Consider the following 27,301-nt stretch of genomic DNA (forward strand, 5'->3'; position numbering starts at 1 on the left):
ACTTTTAATGTCTCTCAGTGGAATAATGTAAAAAGGGATTTATATTAGTCAAGGGTAGACTTAATCCTGTGATAGCTAATTTAATGTAATTACTGTTTTAATCCAAAATACCTGCAGAGCTGACAAGTGAGGTCCTCATATCTGGCTCTGCTTCAATTCCTCTTCATGTAGGACAGTTAGATTAACCACAACTACCTTTGAAGGTATTTATGACTGCACTACTATGTTTGGTCTAAGCATTGTCACCACAATATTAACTGGGAATTTCAGTTGCCTTTCGAGGTCAACCCTAACATGTCAGTGTGCTTCTAGATAGATAGATAGATAGATAGATAGATAGATAGATAGATAGATAGATAGATAGATAGATAGATAGTATGGAAAGGCACTATATTATAGATAGATAGATAGATACTTTATTAATCCCAAGGGGAAATTCACATACTCCAGCAGCATGCTGATAAAAAACAATATTAAATTAATGATTCAATACATAACAGTGACAGCAGTCTGTCCCTGAAGCTGCTCCTCTGTCTGGAGATGATCCTGTTCAATGGATGCAGTGGATTCTCCATGATTGACAGGAGCCTGCTCAGCGCCCGTTGCTCCACCGCAGATATCAAACTGTTGAGCTCCGTGTTTACAATAGACCCTGCCTTTCTCACCAGTTTGTCCAGGCGTGAGGCGTCCTTCTTCTTTATGCTGCCTCCCCAGCACACCACCATGTAGAAGAGGGTGCTCGCCATAACCGTTTGATCGAGGTCCATGGTCGGGGTCCATGAGGGGCCTGGGCCTCCTAAAATCCACCACCCGCTCCTTGGTTTTGCTGGTGTTCAGTCTCGGATTCTCTGACCATTACCTCTGAGTTTGAGTATATCGATAGTATTGTTAAGTTGGTAGAGTGCAGAAATACTTTTAATGCTCACAGTGTCTTCGGTGGGACAATATCACTAGGGATTTGCTCAAGAACTGACTTAACTGTTAGAATGAATTACTTCATTTGATTACACTTAAGATTAAAATACAATTGGGGACGTAATCACAGCATTTGAAGTTCTCACTGCCAGCATATTCCACACAAGTTAACTGGATGGCTACTCTTAGAGCTTAATCCAGGAATTTGCTGATTAAAGAGAGTGGAAAATTATTTTTTTAATGTTCTTGGGGTCTTTGGTGGGTCAATCTCAAAACGTATCCACATTAGCCAAGAGTAAACTTAAACTAAAACAGTTCATTCATGTTTATTAATATTATAAAGATAAGTACCTGTCAAATGAGGTCCTCAGATCTGTCCCTCTTCCTTTCACTGGCTCTGCTTCCTCTGTGTGTCGTTAGCCCTCAAGTTCAAGTAAAGTTCAGGTTGATTGAGTTGCAGCTCAATTATTTTTTTAGTGTTTCAAATATTCCAAAGATGCAGAAGTCTGGGTGACTGACAAAATGATATAGTGCATTCACATATGAATGTCCCCATTTGGTGATATACACTGAAGTCTCATCAAGAACTTTGTCCTAAGCTGTCATTAAAATCCTGTAGCAAAATTTTAAGGATGGATAGACCAAATAAAACTGATTATGCAAATATACTCGTTCAAAAAGACCTGTTCAGACACAGCACTTTAAATTATAATTTGTTATTCAAACAAAGATCATCAGTCTTTTATTTTTATATCAATTAAAGTATGGAAGTTTACTTCAGCAGATGCAAATAACTGAAATAGCATTGCCAAATCGAAAGGGCTACTTATGTCAACATAAAGTCTTTAACTGCAGACTCTTAGAAAATGAGTTTAAAATCCACAGCCGGTACGGGAGCCATTTTTATCAGAACATGTTAGCCAAATTCTGAGCTCTCGTTAAGGTTTTTACAAAAGAAGAATTAAAATAACAACCCACTTAATCCACTTAACTTCCTTAGACTTACGTTTACCCTTAGAAAACAAGTTCAAAATGTTGAATTCTTTTAAACATTAAAAAAAAAGTTGTTACATATAACAGTCATTTTTTAACCCGCTTAGTCCTAAACACGGTCATGAGGGGAGTGGGAGCCTGCAGCATGATGTTATTTCATCCACTAGATGGCAGGGGATTCTGTCATGTCATGTTATCCGTTGCATTGCTGCCCTCGGGTCCTAACCTGGGATCCTGACGTGGTTTGTCATGTGATGTGTGCAGCAACGAGCTGTATTAGAGCATGCTCCTAACCTAACCCTAACCTAGCATGATTTTCTAACCCTCTTACTTCAAACCAGGGTCATGATATTAGAGCCTTTCTCAACTAGCATAGAGCACAAGGAATGGAACAAACCCTGAACTGGTTGCCAGTTCATCACAGGGCAAACACACGGACAACTCCCCACGTCAACCACACACACTATAGCCAATTTAGCCTCACCAGTTCACCTAACCTACGTGTGAGAAACCAGAACACCCGGAAGAAACCCACACAGATGCAGGGGGAACATGGAAACTCCAACAAGGGGGGAGCTGGGATGCAAACCCCGGATACTGTGAGGCAGCAGTACTACCCCTACACTACATGTAACAGAAACACAAAAATACTAAAATGTCAGCATGAACACAGTAGGGGAGGCACGTGCAGCGTCCACTGCTGTGCTGATGCAGATTTAGTACACATCCTTCGTGTGTTACGTTTTTGAAATGCTCATCAATGCACAGCTCGATGTAGCAATCGGGACAGTAGAAGTGTATAGAATTATTTGCACTGTAGCAACACCTTTTGCCCTTATTAGGGTACCTCATTACTCCCAGACAAACTCACATCTAAATACAAATTTTAATAAAAAGACATGAAACAATATGTTTTTTGTCTTCATTATTTTTATTATTTTAGAGCTACACATTGTTAGTGAGATAGATATTTGTGTCCAAGGAGAAGTTTGTCTTTTAACAGAAGCTCTTTAAATAAGTAATACATAAGGGAATAGATAAATAGATTTGCACACACACTACATTATATGAACACATGCGAGAATGACAATAAAGGAAGACAACTAAAAAGAAGGACTTCTCAGTCCCAGTGAGGCATTATGTAGGTGTATTGCTTTTAAGTGTAAAGGGAGCCCCAGTAACGTTTCATAACACACTTGTGCTGGCTGAAAGTCCTCGGTGTTGGTGTGTCACAGGTGGATATGCAGCATTGTTCATAATGGCACTCTGTTTTGTTTTAATTCTCTTCTTCGCTATGACCTCCATGGGGTTCAGATTGTGCTCCATACTTCAGCTTGCCCTTTAAATTGGCTTGTTGATTAGGTGGGCATCTCTTGAAGTGATGTTACCAGCCCAGCACATCACAGTGGGCATCACAGAGTTGTAGAAGATGTAAAGAACATCACTACCGACCTTAAAGGAACACAGTCTACATAAGAAAACAGAGCCTCCTCTGCCCTTTTTTACATAATTCCTGTTTTGTGAGACCAGTACAACCTATCATTGATATGGACCCCCAAGTACTTGTAGGAATTGTGATTGGACATGAAGACTCTTCAGTGCAGTGAAAGTCAAGAGCCAGTTTAGTTCTATGCAATTCTATCTGCACCAAGAAAAAAAGCTCTCCACCTGACTCCTTCCCCCATCTTCTCTCCCCCCATCAGTGCAGAATCGTCTGAGAATTTCTGCAGGTAAGCTGACCTAGTGTTATACAACATACATATATTAAAGTGTGAAAACAGACACATTCAAATGCTTACCGTGCATCCCATATGAACTCCATCTATCCATCCATTATCCAGCCCGTTATATCCTAACTACAGGGTCATGAGGATCTGCTGGAGTCAATCCCAGCCAACGCAGGGCGCAAGGCAGGAAACAAACCCCGGGCAGGGCGCCAGTCCACCACAGCCCATATGAACTCATCTGGTCCAAGCAAACAGCTCTGGAAACATTTCACCGTTGGCATTGTGTGTGCGTCATTTTAAGAAGCTTAAGGCTGACCCAGTTTGCTCAGACCTTGCAGTCAACTGCTCAGAGACTTTCTAAAAGTAGTCACAAAATTTGAAATTGTCATCTTTAGAAGCCGACCATCATCATCTGGAGTTTTTTTTTGCTTGTTTTTTTCCTCCTCCCTGGCCATCGGACCTTACTTTTATTCTTTGTTAATTAGTTTCCCTAATTCTATTTTAATTATTTATTTTGTCTTTTAACTCTTTCTTCATTATTTAAAGCACTCTGAGCTTCATCATTTGTATGAAAATGTGCTATAGAAATAATTGTTGTTGTAGTATCACAGACGCAATACAGATAATTTTTATTATTTACAGTATAAATTTTCTAAGCAACTCACTTAAAATAAGCAAATATTTTCATTATAACTAGATAGATAGATAGATAGATAGATAGATAGATAGATAGATAGATAGATAGATAGATAGATAGATAGATAGATAGTGTAAAAAGCGCTATATAGAGGCACGTGTATAAAACACACAGGCTTTATTCTTTTCTTCCCCCGTGGGCGCACGCCTTCCCCGTGACCCACAGGCAATACACAGACCCAAGCACAAAACACAAACTATAAACAAGCCTTTCTGGCACCACCACTCCTCCCAAGCAACCTCGTCCTCTTCCTCCCGATTCTGGCCAAGAATGAAGGGAGGTTGGCCCGTTTTATAGCCCACGCGGAAGTGTTCCAGGTGCCTGACCAGCTGGTCTTAATTGCACTTCCGGGTGGGGCTGAAGACTCGTCCAGCCAGGTTGTTGACTCCATGCAGCTCACCCAGGGTGGGGCTGGTAAGTCATCCAAAGTGGCGGCTGGCTCTCCTCAGCAACCCCCTAGCGCCCACCCCATCTCCCAACCAGGCTGTGGTGGACTCCATGTCCCATGGAGCCACGGGGGAGACTGAGGAAGGACCCACGGCCAGGGAGGCTGCCCCAGGCGCTCCGGGGGAGGCATTGCACTGTCCATGGTGGCTCCCCCGGGACGTATGCAGCAGAGGTGTCTCGGCCGGGCATGGGACCTGGCTGTCCGTCACCATAGATAGATAGATAGATAGATAGATAGATAGATAGATAGATAGATAGATAGATAGATAGATAGATAGATAGATAGATAGATAGATAGATAGATAGATAGGCACTTTATTAATCCCAAGGGGAAATTCACATAATCCAGCAGCAGTATATGCAGGTAAAAACAGACAATAACTTTGAATAATGTTAGCATTTACTCCCCCAGGTGGAACTGAAGAGTCGCATAGTGTGGGGTCTCCTCAGTCTGTCAGTGGATCAGGATGGTGACAGCAGTCTGTCGCTGAAGCTGCTCCTCTATCTGGAGATGATCCTGTTCATTGGATGCAGTGGATTCTCCATGAATGACAGGAGCCTGCTCAGCGCCAGTTGCTCTGCCACAGATGTCAAATTGTCCAGCTCTGTGCCTACAATAGAGCCTGCCTTCTTAACAAGTTTGTCCAGGCGTGAGACGTCCTTCTTCTTTATGCTGCCTCCCCAGCACACCACCACGTAGAAGAGGGCGCTCGCCACAACCTTGTTCTACCAGAACATCTACAACATCTTATTGCCGATGTTGAAGGACGCCAAATTTCTAAGGAAGTATGGTCGGCTCTGACCTTTCTTACACAGAGCATCAGTATTGGCAGTCTAGTCCAATTTGTCATCCAGCTGCACTCCCAGATATTTATAGGTCTGCACCCTCTGCACAGTCACCTCTGATGATCACAGGGTCCATGAGGGGCCTGGGCCTCCTAAAATCCACCACTAGCTCCTTGGTCTTGCTGGTGTTCTGGTGTAAGTGGTTTTAGTCACACCATTTAACAAAGTCTTTGATTAGCTTCCTGTACTCCTCCTCCTGCCCACACCTGATGCAGCCCACGATAGCAGTGTCGTCAGCGAACTTTTGCATGTGGCAGGACTACGAGTTGTATTGGAAGTCTGATGTATGTTGGCTGATCAGGACTGGAGAAAGTCCAGTCCGCTGCGGCGCTCCTGTGTTGCTGACCACAATGTCAGACCTGCAGTTCCCAAGATGCACATACTGAGGTCTGTCTGTAAGATAGTTCACGATCCATGCCACCAGGTGTGAGTCTATTCCCACCTCAGTCAGCTTGTCTCTAAGGAGCAGAGGTTGGATGGTGTTGAAGATGCTAGAGAAGTCCAAAAACATAATTCTTACAGCACAACTGCCTCTGTCCAAGTGGGAGAGGGATCGGTGTAGCATATAGATGATGGCATACAAGATACATGACATATTATGATAAGAAGTAAATTAGGAAACATATTTTATATGAGAATTTCTTTTACCAAGTGTTAACAGGTTTCCATAAATGTTCCAGTTCTGTCTGTAGTTTTGCTGTTTTCCTGCTTTGGTTCGACTCCCATGACCCTGGAGCGAGGTTTCCAATTACCTCTCATCTGTCTCTTCTGTGTGCAGATTATGTTTCCCTCCAGCAACATCGCATTTTCCAGAGTTTGCCCCCCAGTGGTAACTTGTCCAAAATATACAAGTAAAGCAAAGCATGGATGCTACTACTTGCTGTTGAAACTGAGATGCATCCTGGCACTAAATAGTATTCATATAAATAGCTGGGGTAATAACGCTGAAATGGGAGAATGGCTACTGATGGAAAGTACATGACTATCATAAAAATTAAAATGATGAACACAGTCCTGGAGGCTTTTTCTTTTATTGGGTGAATTTTATTCCCACCGGGGACAGATTTCCTCAGAACCTTTAGGATGGAGAGGCTGCAAAAGATCATGACAGTAAAGGCTCCAATAAGAAAATAGATATAAATACTGTCCTCGTATAAAAATATGTGATTATTTATCACATTTGTAGTTCCACAAATTGTAACAATGAGCCAGATGATGGCACAACTGCCCACTTTGTATCTGAGCCTTCTGAAACGTGCGTAGCTGAATGCCCACACGACTGCCAAATAACGCTCCACGCACAGCGCACAAAGAAACAAAGGTGAGCCTACAATGTTAAACGTTGAGGTAAACCTAAAAAATCTATTAATAATGTCATTGTGTAAAAAGTAATAATTTATCACATCAGCAGACATACTGAAACAATACAGTAAATCCATAACAGTCATATTATAAATATAGAAACTAGAAGAGTCTCTTTCATTGATTTGCTTAAGGACACATAACACCATGGTATGTACCGGAAAGCCCACAGTGATCCCAAACAATTCTAATGCAACCCAAATGATGTACATCCAACATTGGTCGACAGTTTTCAAGTTGAAGATGTCACAGGATGTGTCATTATAGTAGTTTTTAGACAGCAAAGAAAAACTTGAGTTCGGCGAGGTGATCTCCATTTTCTTATAACATATCACTGATGGACAGCACCTTTGGAAGAAGAACAATGAAATGATAAATGTTGCCCGGTCTTTAGAATGAATAGCTTTCCATGAAAATTACAAATCTGTATAATTAAAATGAAAACTGAAAAGTAATCACAACATCTTGAGTTCCAGCACTTATGGCTGGTCTCAGACCTTCACCCACAAGTTTGGTTAAATTGAAGGTATTGCTGAGTCGGTAGAGTGTTAAAAGTACTTCCAATGCTCTATCGTCTTCAGTGGGATAATGTAGAAAAGGACGTACATTAATCAAGAATAGACTTAATCCTATGATAGTTAATTTAATTTAATTGAGTTATTATTTAGTCACAAATGTCTGCAGAGCTGACGATTGAGGTCCTCATATCTGGCTCTATTTCAATTCCTCTTCCTGAGGAACAGTTGGTACCACCACAACTATTTGCCGAGGTACCTGCAGGTGACTGTGGTAGTATGTTTGGTCTTAGTGTTGTCACCACAATATTATCTGGGAATTTGAGTTGCTACCTGAGGTCGACCCTTACATGCCGGTCTTACTGTTTTCCTTCAGTTTTGTCAGTGGATGTCCATGCTTCCTTCATGGTCCTATGATGAAAGTATGTGACCTTCTGTGATCCTTTTGATGCGCAATATCTGATACAGAATGATGGATCCTGAGACAGTGACCTTCTTACAAGGCTTTGGGGTACTGGCTTAGGACGTGTATAAGTGATCCTCTTCCGGGACACAAAGAAGTGGAACAGCTTTGATGGACTACAGAAGACAACATTGACTGAATGAGTCAGGAACTGGATGTTGTTAGCCTTAAGTAGGAATGGTACCTCATTTAGAGGGATGATTTAGGAACATAAAAGAGTGGACAGTTAAAACCAAAGTTAAGTCCTATAGAATATCAACGTCCAAATCTAAAGCCAAAAAATCACAGTAAAAGAAATCAAAGCAAAAGTCAGGAATCAGGAAATCTTCATAACACAATTGAGAAATGCATGAAGTTAGGTTTATCGTTGATATCCGCAAACTTGAATAGTGGTCATCCAAGGCACCAGTTCTTGAAGCATTACATCGATGACATTGACCATGTAACGTCCAGGAAGATATACCATCACATCATGATGATGGTGACACAAAATGCCAATGAAAGCAAAGCAAAAATAATTTCTAATTCTGCGATAAAAGCAAAAATCTGCAACAAGGCCTCAAAAAAAAAAACAAAAACAAGAATGGAAAGAAACTTAAACAAGCATACAAAAATATGCCAGCTTACAGAATCATAACAGATTTGAGGTGACTGATCCCGTTAACACTCTGACCAGACGATATTCATTTGTCTTTAAAATGTTTCCAGTTTATCCCCGCTCCTTGCTGAGATTTTTCCACCATGTTGGCAGGTTCCTCCTGTTCTTCGTTTCCTATCTCATCCTGTTCTAGTTAGTGTCGTCCTTTGGGATAAAAATGCGACTGGAAAGCAGTCAAAGGTCACTAGTCCACGCATCATTAATCCATCGAACTCAGACTATGCAACTGCACCTGTTTTTGTGCACCTGATACTAGTTTTAAGCATCTGATACAATGACAAAGGTAGGCGCTTATTACATTTACATAATACAAATGAGTGTCAAGAGGGTTTTTCAATGTTATTTTTTGTTGGATTTAAGATATGCACTTGTCTATGTAAAAAAAAAAAAGACAAAACTTTTAATATTGTGTTTTTAAACATCACAATACATACCTGTATATTACTATTTGAAAACTTCATATCCCTGATTGCCTAACTAACTTACAAGAGTTATTTGCAGACAACCTAAAGAAAAATGATTTTCACTAATGGATCAGTATCTGGCTCTGAAAACTTTTTGATAGCCAAAAAGGACAGTCTTGCTGTAGGTCTGTGGTGGTGGCAGAATGTTAGCCTGTCCTACTGCAGATCAGTAGCGTCATGTGTCTCATGTGTATTTTTTAGGTGCTTTCATGTTCAGTGGGTTGCTGAAGTATTCAGCCCCCTTGAAAGTCATCTTTTTAAATGAGAAAAGATTTCTACACATATATATACAGTGGTGTGAAAAACTATTTGCCCCCTTCCTGATTTCTTATTCTTTTGCATGTTTGTCACACAAAATGTTTCTGATCATCAAACACATTTAACCATTAGTCAAATATAACACAAGTAAACACAAAATGCAGTTTTTAAATGATGGTTTTTATTATTTAGGGAGAAAAAAATCCAAACCTACATGGCCCTGTGTGAAAAGTAATTGTCCCCTGAACCTAATAACTGGTTGGGCCACCCTTAGCAGCAATAACTGCAATCAAGCATTTGCGATAACTTGCAATGAGTTTTTTAAAGCGCTATGGAGGATTTTGGCCCACTCATCTTTGCAGAATTGTTCTAATTCAGCTTTATTTGAGGGTTTTCTAGCATGAACCGCCTTTTTAAGGTCATGCCATAGCATCTCAATTGGATTCAGGTCAGGACTTTGACTAGGCCACTCCAAAGTCTTCATTTTGTTTTTCTTCAGCCATTCAGAGGTGGATTTGCTGGTGTGTTTTGGGTCATTGTCCTGTTGCAGCACCCAAGATCGCTTCAGCTTGAGTTGAAGAACAGATGGCTGGACATTCTCCTTCAGGATTTTTTGGTAGACAGTAGAATTCATGGTTCCATCTATCACAGCAAGCCTTCCAGGTCCTGAAGCAGCAAAACAACCCCAGACCATCACACTACCACCACCATATTTTACTGTTGGTATGATGTTCTTTTTCTGAAATGCTGTGTTGCTTTTACGCCAGATGTAATGGGACATTTGCCTTCCAAAAAGTTCAACTTTTGTCTCATCAGTCCACAAGGTATTTTCCCAAAAGTCTTGGCAATCATTGAGATGTTTCTTAGCAAAATTGAGACGAGCCCTAATGTTCTTTCTGCTTAACAGTGGTTTGCGTCTTGGAAATCTGCCATGCAGGCCGTTTTTGCCCAGTCTCTTTCTTATGGTGGAGTCGTGAACACTGACCTTAATTGAGGCAAGTGAGGCCTGCAGTTCTTTAGACGTTGTCCTGGGGTCTTTTGTGACCTCTCGGATGAGTCTTCTCTGCGCTCTTGGGGTAATTTTGGTCGGCCGGACACTCCTGGGAAGGTTCACCATTGTTCCATGTTTTTGCCATTTGTGGATAATGGCTGTCACTGTGGTTCGCTGGAGTCCCAAAGCTTTAGAAATGGCTTTATAACCTTTACCAGACTGATAGATCTCAATTACTTCTGTTCTCATTTGTTCCTGAATTTCTTTGGATCTTGGCATGATGTCTAGCTTTTGAGGTGCTTTTGGTCTACTTCTCTGTGTCAGGCAGCTCCTATTTAAGTGATTTCTTGATTGAAACAGGTGTGGCAGTAATCAGGCCTGGGGGTGGCTACGGAAATTGAACTCAGGTGTGATACACCACAGTTAGGTGATTTTTAACAAGGGGCAATTACTTTTTCACACAGGGCCATGTAGGTTTGGATTTTTTTTTCTCCCTAAATAATAAAAACCATCATTTAAAAACTGCATTTTGTGTTCACTTGTGTTATATTTGACTAATGGTTAAATGTGTTTGATGATCAGAAACATTTTGTGTGACAAACATGCAAAAGAATTAGAAATCAAGAAGGGGGCAAATAGTTTTTCACATCACTGTATCCTTTCAGTGTTTTTAATGTGAACTCCTATGTTATAGCAATACATTTCCAAAGTCAAGACGAACCCTTTTCTGTAGATATTAAAGTGAAGAAGGGAATCTCCAAGGTTAGTGTTTACCTAAGTTATTTAAAAGCTTGTCACATTCATTCTTTGTCAAGAACTCTTTTGCTGCAATAACAGTCTTCATTCTTTTGAGGTAAGTACAGGTGCCGGTCATAAAATTAGAATATCATGACAAAGTTGATTTATTTCAGTAATTCCATTCAAAAAGTGAAACTTGTATATTAGATTCATCCATTACACACAGACTGATGTATTTCAAATGTTTATTTCTTTTAATTTTGATGATTATAACTGACAACTAATGAAAATCCCAAATTCAGTATCTCAGAAAATTAGAATATCAATTAAGACCAATGCAAAAAAAAGGATTTTTTAGAAATGTTGGCCAACTGAAAGGTATGAACATGAAAAGTATGAGCATGTACAGCACTCAATATTTAGTTGGGGCTCCTTTGGCCTGGATTACTGCAGCAATGCGGTGTGGCATGGAGTCGATCAGTCTGTGGCACTGCTCAGGTGTTATGAGAGCCCATGTTGCTCTGATAGTGGCCTTCAGCTCTTCTGAATTGTTGGGTCTGGCGTATTGCATCTTCCTCTTCACAATACCCCATAGATTTTCTATGGGGTTAAGGTCAGGCGAGTTTGCTGGCCAATCAAGAACAGGGATACCATGGTCCTTAAACCAGGTACTGGTAGCTTTGGCACTTTGTGCAGGTGCCAGGTCCTGTTGGAAAATGAAATCTGCATCTCCATAAAGTTTGTCAGCAGCAGGAAGCATGAAGTGCTCTAAAACTTCCTGGTAGACGGCTGCGTTGACCTTGGACCTCAGAAAACACAATGGACCAACACCAGCAGATGACATGGCACCCCAAACCATCACTGACTGTGGAAACTTTACACTGGACCTCAAGCAACGTGGATTCTGTGCCTCTCCTCTCTTCCTCCAGACTCTGGGACCTTGATTTCCAAAGGAAATGCAAAATTTACTTTCATCAGAGAACATAACTTTGGACCAGCAGCAGCAGTCCAGCCCTTTTTGTCTTTAGCCCAGGCGAGACGCTTCTGACGCTGTCTCTTGTTCAAGAGTGGCTTGACACAAGGAATGACAGCTGAAACCCATGTCTTGCATACGTCTGTGTGTGGTGGTTCTTGAAGCACTGACTCCAGCTGCAGTCCACTCTTTGTGAATCTCCCCCACAGTTTTGAATGGGTTTTGTTTCACAATCCTCTCCAGGGTGCGGTTATCCCTATTGCTTGTACACTTTTTCTACCACATCTTGTCCTTCCCTTCGCCTCTATTAATGTGCTTGGACACAGAGCTCTGTGAACAGCCAGCCTCTTTAGCAATGACCTTTTGTGTCTTGCCCTGCTTGTGCAAGGTGTCAATGGTCGTCTTTTGGACAACTGTCAAGTCAGCAGTCTTCCCCATGATTGTGTAGCCTACAGAACTAGACTGAGAGACCATTTAAAGGCTTTTGCAGGTGTTTTGAGTTAATTAGCTGATTAGAGTGTGGCACCAGGTGTCTTCAATATTGAACCTTTTCACAATATTCTAATTTTCTGAGATACTGAATTTGGGACTTTCATTAGTTGTCAGTTATAATCATCAAAATTAAAAGAAATAAACATTTGAAATACATCAGTCTGTGTGTAATGAATGAATCTAATATACAAGTTTCACTTTTTGAATGGAATTACTGAAATAAATCAACTTTGTCATGATATTCTAATTTTATGAGCGGCACCTGTATGTCTCAGATTTGCACATTGTTCAGCAGGGATTGTTCCCCGTTCTTCTTGGTAGAATGGATAGAGATCCTCTAGGTCTAAGGTTCTCGTGGGTGACAAAGAAATCTAAGGGGGCATTTCTGGTTTAAAACATATTAAGGGGCATTGAGGTCCTGACTATTGCAGAGGACGGAGCCCATACTGCTTACCACTGCCTGAAATTTTGACGATTTGTGATTTTTTTTGCTTGAGCCAGTTTCTCCTGTCTTTTCAGTTTGTTATTAAACAGGACAACTAGGGTGGTAACCCAACCTTTCTTGGCTTCTCCAAATTGTCTGAATGCCTGATCACCTCTTACAACAGTTTAATGTGAAGGTTGTGTTGTTCCCTTCCTGTGGTTTCATTTACTTTATTGGTTACAGTTAGATGAGTGTGGCATGACCTTACAGTATATTAACATATGAATGACCCGGTTTATGATATACACTGGAGTGACATCAAGGACTGGTTTCAGTTTTGTGCCTTGAATCTGCCATTGAAAAACCTGAAATGGAAAAAGTTTAACAAAACTTGATGGATAAATGGGTACCAAAATACCCCTTATTCAGAACTAATCATCCTAATAAACACAGCAATTTAAACTGTAATTTGTTATTCAAACAAAGCTCATCAGTCTTTTAGATCAGATACATTTTATTAATCCCATGGGGAAATTCATTTGCTTACAGTTGCTGAAACATAACAAAGAAGGATACAGACTCACAGGACAAATAATACAGCCAATCCATCAATCAATCAAGCTATAAATAACTAAATGAATAAATAAATAACTGCTATATCCATCCATTATGAAACAGTGGGGCGAAGTAACAAAACAGGGGGTGCGAATGTTGCCATATGTGGTGCAATTTCGCTATTCGTAGGGAAAATTTAAACTTGTAGCGGTGTATCGGCAGCAAAAAATCTAGGACTAAATTTAATTAGGGTTTGAAAAAAACGTTTGCGATTTAAAATGTTATGAAAACTCGGGTCGCTAATACTTAAAGGTTGAGAAACGCTGCCTTATGAGGGCCTCCCAATCGGGTAACTTATCCATCGCAGTCAGGATGCCAGGCCATCCTTGTATTCCATCACACCACCTTATACCTAAATGTCCATCAATCACCAACCATCAAAAAGAACAAGGTGCACAAAATAGCAGAGCAGATAAAAGCCAGAAAAGTATTGTGGCAGTATCCAAAAGCATAAATCTGTAAAATGAACGCACATAAAAAAATAATTATTCCAAGATTACGCAGATGAAAATGATAAATCAAAAATCAAAAAATGATTTGTGTGTTCCAGTCACCGTAAATGTAGGAAATATGATTTGAAAAGTTACAGTGCAACGTGCAAAATCTGTGAATCACTACTAAAAATGTTTAAATATAACTCTTACGAAATCGATGGGATTTGGAAGGAGCTGAAAAATGAAGCAAATATTATGAGACGTATAGCAAACCAAAAAACGGATCTCAAGGTGCAAAAATTGGCGCCTGTAAAATTATGCTTCTGAAAATAATCTTAACTTTTTTTTTTTTTTTTAAAAAAAAAACCCTTTATGTTTTTGGGGCCCCTAAAAAGTTTGTTTTTGTTTCTTTGGGCATTAAAAAACCCTTTTTGGGGGAAAATTTTGGAAAAAATTTTTTCCCCCCTAAACCCCGGGGAAAAAAAAAAAAAAAAAAAAAAAAAAAAAAAAAAAAAAAAAAAAAAAAAAAAAAAAAAAAAAAAAAAAAAAAAAAAAAAAAAAAAAAAAAAAAAAAAAAAAAAAAAAAAAAAAAAAAAAAAAAAAAAAAAAAAAAAAAAAAAAAAAAAAAAAAAAAAAAAAAAAAAAAAAAAAAAAAAAAAAAAAAAAAAAAAAAAAAAAAAAAAAAAAAAAAAAAAAAAAAAAAAAAAAAAAAAAAAAAAAAAAAAAAAAAAAAAAAAAAAAAAAAAAACCCCCCCCCCCCCCCCCCCCCCCCCCCCCCCCCCCCCCCCCCCCCCCCCCCCCCCCCCCCCCCCCCCCCCCCCCCCCCCCCCCCCCCCCCCCCCCCCCCCCCCCCCCCCCCCCCCCCCCCCCCCCCCCCCCCCCCCCCCCCCCCCCCCCCCCCCCCCCCCCCCCCCCCCCCCCCCCCCCCCCCCCCCCCCCCCCCCCCCCCCCCCCCCCCCCCCCCCCCCCCCCTTTTTACCCGTCCCCAATTCTTTTTTTCTTCAGCTCTGCCCCCCCTTTGGATTTGGTTTTTTTGGGATAATAAAATTTGGTACTTCCCCCTTTTATGCCTTCCTTCTCCAAGTTTTCGTTTAATGCGCTCTCCTTTTACCACAGTTATAATCCTTCTTTGAAAAATACTGTTGTGATTAACTCCCCCAAATTTTCATTTTTTATTTTCTAAACCGAAGTACCTTTTTAAAGATACAAAGGGGACGGGCCCCCCTCTCCAAAAAGGTTTGCTTTTTTTAGGGTTTTCCCTATTTATTAAAGTCTTTTTTCCCTTCTTTTTAGTACAAAACAAATGATAAATCTTCCTTAAGTAAGCCCCAAACCCCAAGGTCAGAAGTTTTTTAAGCGCAACATATTGTGAAACCGACTCCCCCCCTTGGTTTTTTGGAAACAAAACCCTTTTCTTTTTACCCAAATTTTAAAAAAATATGTGTTCCTTTTCTTTACGGGTAAATTTTTGCCCCCTTTGGTTTTGGTAAAAAACTAAGGGGCAAAACTTTTTGTCTTCATTTAAAAATTTTAAAGTTTTCTCTAAATTTAGCTAATGAAATTTGAAACCTTTAATGGTCCACTGTCCCCTTTCATAAAATTTCCTGTGCAGTAACCAAAATTTTCGGTTTTTTTTATAAAAATTTTGGGTAAAATCCCCATATAAAGGGGGAAATTTTCGCCGGGGGGTAAATTTTTTTCCCTCGTGCCAGTTTGTAGGGGTAATTTGAGGTGATATTAATGAATGAGGCCCAAATTAATGGTGAGTTTTTTACCCGGGGTTCTCGAAACTGTTTGTCCAAATTTTTTTAAATCGGCGCCCCCCTTTGTTTTGGGAATTACTAAATCATTGTTCATTTATTTAAACTCGTGACGGGTCTGCCCCTAAAGCTGCTCCTCTGTCTGGAGATGTCCTGTTCAATGGATGCAGTGGATTCTCCAGATTGACGGGAGCCTGCTCGCCCCGTTGCCCCACCCAGATATCAAACTGTTGAGCTCCGTTTTAAATAGACCTCCTTTCTCCCAGTTTGTCCAGGCGTGGGGTCCTTCTTCTTTATGCTGCCCCCCCACACCCACCATGTAAAAGGGGTCTCGCCATAACCTTTTGTGGGGTCCTGGTGGGGTCCATGAGGGGCCGGGCCCTCCAAAAATCACCCGCCCCCTTGGGTTTTTGCTTGTTGGGATTTTGACCATTACCTCTGAGTTTGGGATATGATGTATTGTTAAGTTGGTAGGGGTGCGAAATACTTTTAATGCTCACAGTGTCTTGGTGGGACAATATCACTGGGTTTCCCAAGACGTTTAAACTTTAGAAGTTACTTATTTGTTCATAAGTTTAAAAAACAATTGGGGCTTCCCAGCATTTGAAGTTTTCCCAGATTTCCCCAAATTAACTGGATGGCTACTTTGACTTAACCCAAATTTTGATTAAAGAGAGTGGAAAATTATTTTTAATGTTTTTGGGGGTTTTTGGTGGGTCAATCTAAAAACGTACCCACTTAGCCAAGGTAAACTTAAACTAAAACAGTTCATTCATGTTTATTAATATTATAAAGAATAAATTTTCCCTTCAAAGGGGGTCCCGTCTGTCCTTTCCTTTCACTGGCTCTGCCCTCTGTGTGTCGTTGCCCTCGTTAGTAAATTGGGGTTGATTGGTTGCAGCTCAATTTTTTTTAGTTTTTCAAATTTTCCCAAAGATGCAAAGTCTGTGTGACTGACAAAAAATGTGCATTCACATATGAATGTCCCCTTTTTGGTGATATACACTGAAGTCTCATAAAGAATTTTGCCCCTAAGCTGTCATTAAAATCCTGGCAAAATTTTAAGGATGGATAGCCCAAATAAAACTGATTATCAAATATACTCGTTCAAAAGACCTGTTCAGACACAGCATTTTAAAATTAAAATTTTTTATTAAAAAAAAAGTCATCAGTCTTTTATTTTTATATAAATTTAAAAATATGGAAGTTTACCACAGATCAAATAACTGAAAACATTAAATCAGAAAGGGTTTAATTCAACATAAAGTCTTTAACTGCAGACTCTTAAAAAAGGTTTAAAATCCACCCCGTCGGGGGAATTTTATCAGAACAGGGCCCCAAATTCGAGCTCTTTAAAGGTTTTACAAAGAAAATTAAAATAAAAACCCCCCCCATTTAAACTTCCTTGACTTACGTTTACCCTTAAAAAACAAGTTCAAAATGTTAAATTTTTTTAAACATTAAAAAAAGGTTACATATAACAGTCATTTTTAACCGCTTGTCCCAAAACACGGTCATGAGGGGGAGCCTGCAGCTGTTTTTTCATCCACTGTGGCAGGGATTCTTCATGTTTTTACCCGTTGCATTGCGCCCTCGGGTCTAACCTGGGACCCTGCGTGGTTTGTCTTGATGGGGAAACAGGGCTGTATTAGAGCATGCTCTAACAAACCCCCTAACCTAGCATGTTTTTCTAACCCTCTTACTTCAAACCAGGGTCGTTTGAGCCTTTCTCAAACATGAACGGGAATGGAACAAACCCTGAACGGGGTTGCCAGTTCATCACAAAACAAACCAGGAAAACTTCCCCCCCCAAATATGAATTTACCTCCCGTTCCTAACCTTGAAACCAGCCCGGAAGAAACCCACACAGTGGGGGGGCGGAAAACCCCAACAAGGGGGGACTGGGATAAAACCCCGGATACTTGAGGCAGCAGTACTACCCCTACACACGTAAAAAGAAACAAAAAAATACAAAATGTCAGCATGAACCAGTAGGGGACCGTGCAGCGCCCACTGCTTTGGGCAGATTTGTACACATCCCTTTGTTTACTTTTTTTGAAATGCTCATCAATGAAAAGCCGATGTAGCAATGGGACAGTAGAAGTGTATAAAATTATTTCACTGTAGCAACACCTTTTCCCATGGGTACCTTTCCCCCCCAGACAAACTCACATCTAAATACAAATTTTAATAAAAGACAGAAACAATATTTTTTTTTGTCTTCTTTTTATTATTTTAGAGCTAAAATTGTTATGAGTAGATATTTGTGTCAAAGAGTTTGTCTTTTAAAAAACTCTTTAAAAAAAGTAATACAAAAGGGAATGATAAATTTTTGCACACACACTACATTATATGAACACTCGAGAATGACAATGGAAGACAACTAAAAAAAAGGACTTCTGTCCCAGGGGGGTTTATGTAGGTGTATTGTTTTTAAAGGAAAAGGGAGCCCAGTAACGTTTCTCACACTTGTGCTGGCTGAAGTCCTCGGTTGGTTTTCACAGGTGGATATGCAGCTTTGTTCATAATGGCACTCTGTTTTGTTTTAATTCTCTTCTTCTATATCCATGGGGTTCAGATTGTCTCCATTTTAGCTTGCCCTTTAAATTGGCTTGTTGATTGGTGGGCATCTCTTGAAGTGTTTTTTCGCCCAGAAATCCGTGGGCATCCGGTTGTAAAAGATGTAAAGAACATCACTCCCCGATTTTAAAAAGGAACACATTTCCATAAAAACAGCCCCCTCTGCCCTTTTTACATAATTCCTTTTGTGAGACCAGTACAACCTATCATTGATATGGACCCCTAGGGGAATTGTGATTGGACATAAAACTCTTCATGTGAAAGTAAAGACCAGTTTAGTTCTATCAATTCTATCTGCCCCAAAAGAAAAAAGCTCTCCCCCTGCTCCCCCCACCTCCCCCCCCATCGTGCAGAATCGTCGGAATTTCTGGGAAAATGCCTAGTGTTATCAACTACATATTTAAAGTGTGAAAACAGCCCTTCAAATCTTCCTGTCCCATATGAACTATCTACCCATCCATTACCCGCCGTTATATCCTAACCGGGGTCATGAGGATCCGGGGTCAATCCCAAACCCAAGGCATAGGGCAAAAAAACCCCCCGGGGCGGCGCCAGCCACCCAATAAAACTCATCTGGCCCAAAAAACCCCGGGAAAACATTTCACCTTATTGTGTGTCTTTTTAAAAACTTAAGGTGCCCCAGTTTGCTCAACCTTGCAGTCAACGCCAAGACTTTCGTGCAAAATTTGTTGTCATCTTTAGGGGACCATCATCATCTGGAGTTTTTTGCTTGTTTTCCTCCCCCCTGGCCAGGACCTTATTTTTTATTCTTTTTTTTGTTTTTTCTATTTTAATTTTTTTGTCTTTTCTCCCTTATTTAAAGCCTCTGACTTCATCATTTGTATAAAAATTGCTATAAAAAATAATTGTTTTTTAGTATCACAGATAATACAGAAAATTTTTTTTTTTACGTAAATTTTTTCAACAACTCATTAAAATAAGCAAATATTTTCATTTCTGATGATGATAGATAGATAGATGAAGAAGAAATAGATAGAAGATAGATAAAAATAGATAGAAAGGGAAAACCCTAAGGGCGTGTATAAAACAGGCTTTATTTTTTTTCCCTGAACCCTTTCCCCCGGAAAAACCGACCCAAGCAAAAAAACCCTTAAACGTTTTCCCCCACCACTCCTCCCAACAACCCTGTCCTTTTCCCCCGATTCTGGCCAGTGAAGGGGGGTTGGCCCTTTTAACCCCCGGGAAGTTTCCGGGCCTGACCGCTGGTCTTGACTTCCGGGTGGGGCTGAGAGTCCCCATTGGACCCTGCAGCTCACCCGGGTGGGGCTGGTAATCATCAAAGTGGCCGGCTCTCCTCAGCCCCCCGCCCACCCATCTCCCAACCAGGGGGTTCCCCCTTCCCAGGGACCAAGGGGGAGGAAGGACCACGGCCAGGGGGGGGCTGCCCCAGGCTCGGGGGGGCATTGCACTGATGGTGCCCCGGGCCCCATGCAGCAGGGTGCCCCGGGCGGGCATGGGACCTGGCTGCCCCGTCACTAGATAGATAGATAATAATAGATGTGAGGGGGTAGATGATAGATGAAGATAGATAGATAGATGATATTAATTTTTTAGTAGGGGGGATACTTAGATAATGATGTATAGATAAAAGATGAAATAGATGAAAAGATGAAGAAAAAGATAGATGATGATGATAGATAAGTGGGCCTTTTTTAACCCCGGGGGGCCCTTCCACGCAGTATATGCGGTAAAACAGAAATTTTGAAAATGTTGATTTACCCCCAGTTGGAAGAAATTAACAAGTGTGGGGTCTCCCTCAGTCTGTCAGTGGATCGGAGGTGACAGCGGTCTGTCGCTGAAGCTCTCCTCTTCTGGAGATGTCCTGTTATTGGATGCGTGGATTCTCCAGAATGGGGGCCCTCAGCGCCAGTTGCTCCCCCACAGATGTCAAATTGTCCATCTGTGCCCAATAGAGCCTGCCTTTTAACAATTTTCCAGGCGGGGGGCGTCCCTTTTTTTGTGCCTCCCAGCACCCCCCCCTAAAAGAGCTCCCCACAACCTTGTTCTGGGAAATCTACAACATCTTTTGCCGATGTTGGGGCGTAAATTTCTGGTATGGTCGGCTCTGACCTTTCACCAGACATCAGTTTTGGGAGTCTGTCAATTTTCACCCAGCTCCCTCCCAATATTTTAAAGGTCTGCACCCTCTGCACGTCACCCATGATCACAGGGTCCAGGGGGGCCTGGGCCCCCCTAAAATCACCACTAGCTCCTTGGTCTTGCTGGTGTTCTGGTGTAAGTGGTTTAGTCACCCTTTTTAAAAAAGTCTTTGTGTTTCCCTGCCCTCCTCCTGCCCCCCCCATGCAGCCCCGATAGCAGTGTCGTCGGAATTTTTGCATGGCGGGACTACGAGTTGTTTTGGGAAATTTGATGTATGTTGGCTGTGGGACTGGAAAGTCCAGTCGCTGGGGGGTCCTGTGTTGCGACCACAATGTGCCGCATTTCCCCGTGAAATACTGGGGGTCTGTCTGAAGATATTCACGATCCATGCCACCAGGTGTGAGTCTATTCCCACCCCCAGTCAGTTTGTTCAAGGAGCAGAGGTTGGATGGTGTTAAAGATGCTAAAGCCCAAAAAACATTTCTTACAGCACAACTGCCTCTGTCCAAGTGGGAGGGGGATGGGTGAAACTTAGATGATGGCATCAAGATACATGACATATTATGATAAAGAAAATTGGGAAACATATTTTTTTGAAATTTCTTTTACCAAGTTTTAAACGGTTTCCCATAAATGTTCCAGTTCTGTTGTAGTTTTCTTTTTTCCTGCTTTGGTTGACTCCCATGACCGGGGGCGGGGGTTTCCAATTTCTCATCTGTCTCTTCTGTGTGCGATTATTTTTTCCCCCCAGCAACATCACCGGGTTTTCCCCCAGTTAACTTGTCCAAAATATAAAAAGTAAAACAAACATGGTTTCCTACTTGCTGTTGAAACGAGATGCATCCTGGCACTAAATAGTATTCATATAAATAGCGGGGGGTAATAGCTGAAAGGGGAGAATGGCTACTGATGGAAGTACATGACTATCAAAAAAATTAAAAAGTGAACACAGTCCTGGGGGCTTTTTTTTTTTTTGGGGTAAAATTTTTTCCCCACGGGACAGTTTTCCCCTCAGAACCTTTGGGATGGAGGGCTGCAAAGATCATGACAGAAAAAGGCTCAAAAAAGAAAATAATATAAATACTGTCCTCTTAAAAAAAATATTGATTATTTATAAATTTGTATTTCCCCAAAATTGTAACAATAGCCAGATGATGGCACAACTGCCCCTTTGTATCGGGGCCTTTCCCGGGGTCTGTGAATGCCCCACGACTGCCAAATACGCTCCGCACAGGCACAAAGAAACAAGGTGGCCTACAATGTTAAACGTTGGGGGTAAACCCAAAAATTATTTAATGTCATTGTGTAAAAGTAATAATTTATCACACCCACAGACATACTGAAACAATACAGTAAATCCATAACATATATTATAAATATAGAAACTAGAAGTTTTTATTGTTTTTTAAGGACACAAACACCATGGTATGTACGGAAGCCCACAGTGACCCCAAACAATTCTAATGAAACCCCAAAATATGTACATCCAACATTGGTCAAGTTTTCAAGTTGGATGCCCGGATGTGTCATTATAGAGTTTTAGAAAAACAAGAAAAACTTGGGTTGGGATTCCCCTTTTTTCTTATAACATATCACTGATGGACAGCACCTTTGGAAGAAGAACAATGAAATGATAAATTTCTTGGTCTTTAGAATGAATAGTTTTCCCATAAAAAATTACAAATCTGTATAATTAAAATGAAAACTAAAAAGTAATCCAACATCTTGATTTCCCAGCAACTTCTCAGACCCCCCCCAAAAGTTTGGTTAAATTAAAGTTTGCTAGTCGGTGGTTTTAAAAAGTACTTCCAATCCTATGTCTTCAGTGGGATAATGTGAAAAGGGGCTCATTAATCAGAATAGCTTAATCCTATGATATTTAAATTTTAAATTTTAAATTGAGTTATTATTTGTCACAAATGTCTGGGCGCGATTGGTTCTATCTGGCTTTTTCAATTCCTCTTCCTGAGGAACGTTGGTACCACCACAACTATTTCCGGGGGTACCGGGTGACGGGTAGATGTTTGGTCTTAGTGTTGTCACCACAATTTATCGGGGAATTTGAGTTGCACCTGGGCGCCCTTACATCCCGGTCTTACGCCCTTATTTTTGTCAGTGGATGTCCATGCCCTTCATGGTCCTATGATAAAAGTATTGGACCTTCTGTGACCCTTTTTGATGCGCAATATCTGATACAGAATGATGGATCCTGAGACAGTGACCTTCTTAAAAAGGCTTTGGGGTAGGCGGGCGTGTATAAGTGATCCTCTTCGGGACACAAAAGTGGAACACTTTGATGGACTACAGAAGACAACTTTACTGAATAGTCGGGAACTGGATGTTGACCCTTTAAAGGGGGAATGGTACCTCATTTAGGGGGGATGATTTGGGAACAAAAAAATTGGAAGTTAAACCAAAAGTTAAGTCCTATAGAATATCACGCCCAAATCTAAACCAAAAATCACAGAAAAAAGAAATCAAAGCAAAAGTCGGAATCAGGAAATCTTAAAACAATTGAAATGCATGAAGTTAGGTTTTGTTGATATCCAAAACTTGAATAGTGGTCATCAAGGCCCCAGTTCGAAGCATTACGATGACATTGACCTTTAAACGTCCGGGAAAGATATACCATCCATCAGTGAGGTGACAAAAAAATCCAAAAAAAGCAAAGAAAAAATAATTTCTAATTCTCATAAAAGCAAAAATCTGCAACAGGCCTAAAAAAAAAAAAACAAAAACAAGAATGGAAAAAAACAAACAAGCATACAAAAATATCCCACAGAATCATAACAGTTTTGGGGTGACTATCCGTTAACACTCGACCGGGCGATTTCATTTTGTCTTTAAAATTTTCCATTTTTCCCCGCTCCTTTGAGTTTTTTCCCCCATGTTGGCAGGTTCCTCCTTTTCCCCATTTCCCTTCTCACCCTGTTCTATTGTGGCCCTTTGGGATAAAAATGCGACGGGGAAAACGTCAAGGTCATAGCCCCCATCATTAATCCTCGAACTCAGACTATAAAACCCCTTTTTTTTGGCCCTGATACTAGTTTTAAGCATCTATACAATGAAAAAGGTAGGCTTATTACTTTTTACATAATACAAATGGATTAAGGGGTTTTCAATGTTATTTTTGTTGGATTTAAGATATCCCTTGTCTATTAAAAAAAAAGACAAAACTTTTAATTTGTGTTTTTCTCACAATACATACCTGTATATTATTTTAAAAACTTCTTTATCCCATTCCTAACTAACTTAAAATTTTTCAGACAACCTAAAAAAAATGATTTTCACTAATGGATCAGTATCGGCTCTGAAAATTTTTTATAGCCAAAAGGACATCTTGCTGTAGGTCTGTGGTGGTGGCAGAATGTTACCCTGTCCTACTGCAGATCAGTAGCGTCATTTTCTCATGTGTTTTTTTTAGGTTTTTTTCATGTTCAGTGGGTTGCTAAGTATTGCCCCCTTGAAATCATCTTTTAAATGAAAAGATTTCTAAAATATATATACAGTGGTGTGAAAAACTATTTCCCCCTTCCCTGATTTCTTATTTTTTTGCATGTTTGTCCCCAAAAAATTTTCTGATCATCAAACACATTTAAATTATAAATAAACACAAGTAAACCAAAATCAGTTTTAAATGATGGTTTTATTATTTAGGGAAAAAAAAACCCAAACCACATGGCCCTGTGTGAAAAAAAATTGTCCCTAACCAAAAAACTGGTTGGGCCCCCCTTTGCCAAAAACTCAATCAAGCATTTCGATAACTTCAATAGTTTTTAAAAAACCCTATGGGGGTTTTGGGCCCCTCACAAAAAGTTCTAATTCACTTTTTTGGGTTTTTTCTGCATGCCCCCTTTTTAAAAAGGTCATCCATAGCATCTCAATTGGATTCAGGTGGGACTTTGACTAAGCCCTCAAAGTCTTCTTTTTGTTTCCTCACCATTCAGGGTGGATTTGCTGGTGTGTTTTGGGTCATTGTCCTGTTGCACAAGTCCTTACGGTTGGAAACAGTGGCTGGACATTCCCCCTTTAAGTTTTTGGTAGACAGTAGAATTCATGGTTCCATCTTCACCAAACCTTTCCCAGGTCCTGAAGCAGAAAAACAACAACCATCACACTACCACCACCAAAACTTTGGTTTGATGTTCTTTTTTCGAAATGCTGTTTTGTTTTTCGAGATGTAATGGGACTTTTGCCTTAAAAAAGTTCAACTTTTTTTCATCAGTCCACAAGGTTTTTTTTCCCAAAAAAGTCTTGGCAATCATTGAGATGTTTCTTACAAAATTGGCGAGCCCTAATGTTCTTTCTGCTTAACGTGGTTTGCGTTTTGGGGAAATTTTCATCAGGCCTTTTTTCCCGTCTCTTTCTTAAATTGGGTGTGGGCCTTTTGGGGTGGGGCCTGCAGTTCTTTAACGTTGTCCTGGGGTCTTTTGACCTCTCGGATGGGTGTTTGGCTCTTGGGGTTTTTGGTGGCGGACCTCCTGGAAGGTTCACCATGTTCCATTTTTCCTTTTTGGATAATGGCTGTCCCCTTGTTGCTGGAGCCCCAAAAGTTTTGGGGAACAAAACCCTTTTGGTAGATCTAAAATTCTTCTGTTCTCATTTTTCCAATTTCTTTGGATCTTGGCATTGATGTCTACTTTTGGGTCTTTTGGTCTACTTCTCTTTTCAGGCGGCCCCTATTGATGATTTCTTGATTGAAACGGTGTGGCAGTTCGGGCCTGGGGGGCTGGAAATAAAACTGGGGGCCCCACAGTTGGGTGTTTTAAAAAGGGGGCTTTTTTTTTCACACGGGGCAGTGGTTTGGTTTTTTTTCCCCCCTAAATAAAAAAAACCCATCTTTTAAAAAACTTTTTTGTTTCCCTTTTTATAGCTAATGGAAATGTTTTGAGTCAGAAACATTTTGGGGACAAACATAAAGTTGAAATAAAAAGGGGCAAAAGTTTTTCACATCAGACCCAGTTTTTTAAATGAACCTTTTCTCATTTAAAAGTAAGCAACCCTTTTTGAAAAAAAGGGGGGGGTCCCCAAGGTTAGTGTTTACCAAGTTTTTAAAAACTTGTCACATTCATTCTTTGTCAAAAATTTTTTGCCAAAAACAGTCTTCTTTGGTAAGTACGGGTCCCGGTCTAAAATTAGAATATCATGACAAAGTTGATTTATTTCGTAATTCCATTCAAAAGGAAACTTGTATATTAGATTCACCCTTTAAACACACAGACTGATTTTTTTTCAAATGTTTATTTCTTTTAATTTTGATGATTATAACGACAACTAATAAAAACCCCAAATTCGTATCTAGAAAATTAGAATATAATTGGACCAAAAAAAAAATTTTTAGAAATGTTGGCCAACTAAAAGGTTGAACATGAAAATTGACATGTACAGCACTCAATTTTGTTTGGGCTCCTCGGGCCCGGGATTCTGCAACTGCGTGTGGCATTCGATCAGTCTTGGCACTCTCAGGTTTTTAAAAACCCATGTTTCTGATAGTGGCCTTCGGCTCTTCGAATTTTGGGTCTGGCGTATGCATCTTCCTCTTCACAACCCCATAGATTTTCATGGGGTTAAGTCAAAGGTTTTGCGGGCCAATCAGAACAGGGATACCGGTCCTTAAACCGGTACTGGAGTTTTGGCACTTTATTGGGGTGCCATCCTGTTGGAAAATGAAACCCATCTCCATAAAGTTTGTCGTGCGGGAAAGCATGGTGCTCTAAAACCCGGGGCCGGTTGACCTTGGACCTCAGAAAACACAATGGACCAACCCCAGCAGATGACATGGCACCCCAAACCACCCTGACTGGGGAAACTTTACACTGGACCTCGCCGTGGATTCTTGCCTCTCCTCTCTTCCCCCAGACTCGGGCCCTTGATTTCAAAGGAAATAAAAAATTTTTTCATCAGAGAACAAATTTTTGGACCAGCAGCGCGCCCACCCTTTTTTTGTTTTTGGGGGGGCGCTTCTGACGCTTCTCTTGTTCAAAGGTGGCGACATGGGAATCGACAGCTAACCCATGTCTTCATCGTCTGTGGGGGTGGTTCTTGAGCACTGCTTCAACTGCAGTCCCTCTTTTGAATCTCCCCACGTTTTGTTTTTTCACAATCCTCTCCGGGGAAGGTTTCTATTGCTTGTACATTTTTTTCAAAATCTTGCCCTTTCCCCCTTCCCCTCTCTATTAATGTGCGGACACGGCCTGTGCGAACCTTTTTAAACAATGACCTTTTGTGTTTTCCCCCCGGTCCAAGGTGTCAATGGCGTCTTTTGGACAACTTCAACCCGCAGTCTTCCCCATGATTGTTTGCCTACAGAACTCGACTGAAAGACCATTTAAGGCTTTTGGGTTTTTTTAAGTTAATTAGCTGATTAGGTGGGCACCATGTCTTAATTTAACCCACAATTTTCCCAATTTTCAGATACTAAATTTTGGACTTTCATTGTTGTCAGTTATAATCAAAAAAATTAAAAAAGAAATAAGCATTTGAAAAACATCAGTCTGTGTGAAATGGATGAATCAATATAAGTTTCATTTTTTTGGAATAAATTCTGAAATAAATCAATTTTTTCATGATATTCTAATTTTATGGCGCACCTGTATTTCAGATTTGAAATTGTTCGGGGGATTTTTCCCCCGTTCTTCTTGGTAGAATGGATAGAGATCCTCTGGGTCTAAGGTTTCCCGGGGGTGACAAAAGAAATCTAAAGGGGCATTTCTGGTTTAAAACATATTAAGGGGCATTGAGGTCCGACTATTGCAGAGGCAGGCCCTCAACACCACTTAAATTTTGCGATTTGTGATTTTTTGCTTGACCAGTTTCTCCTGTCTTTTC

This window comes from Polypterus senegalus, chromosome 10, assembly GCF_016835505.1.
Source record: "Polypterus senegalus isolate Bchr_013 chromosome 10, ASM1683550v1, whole genome shotgun sequence".
Taxonomy (NCBI): Eukaryota; Metazoa; Chordata; class Cladistia; order Polypteriformes; family Polypteridae; genus Polypterus; species Polypterus senegalus.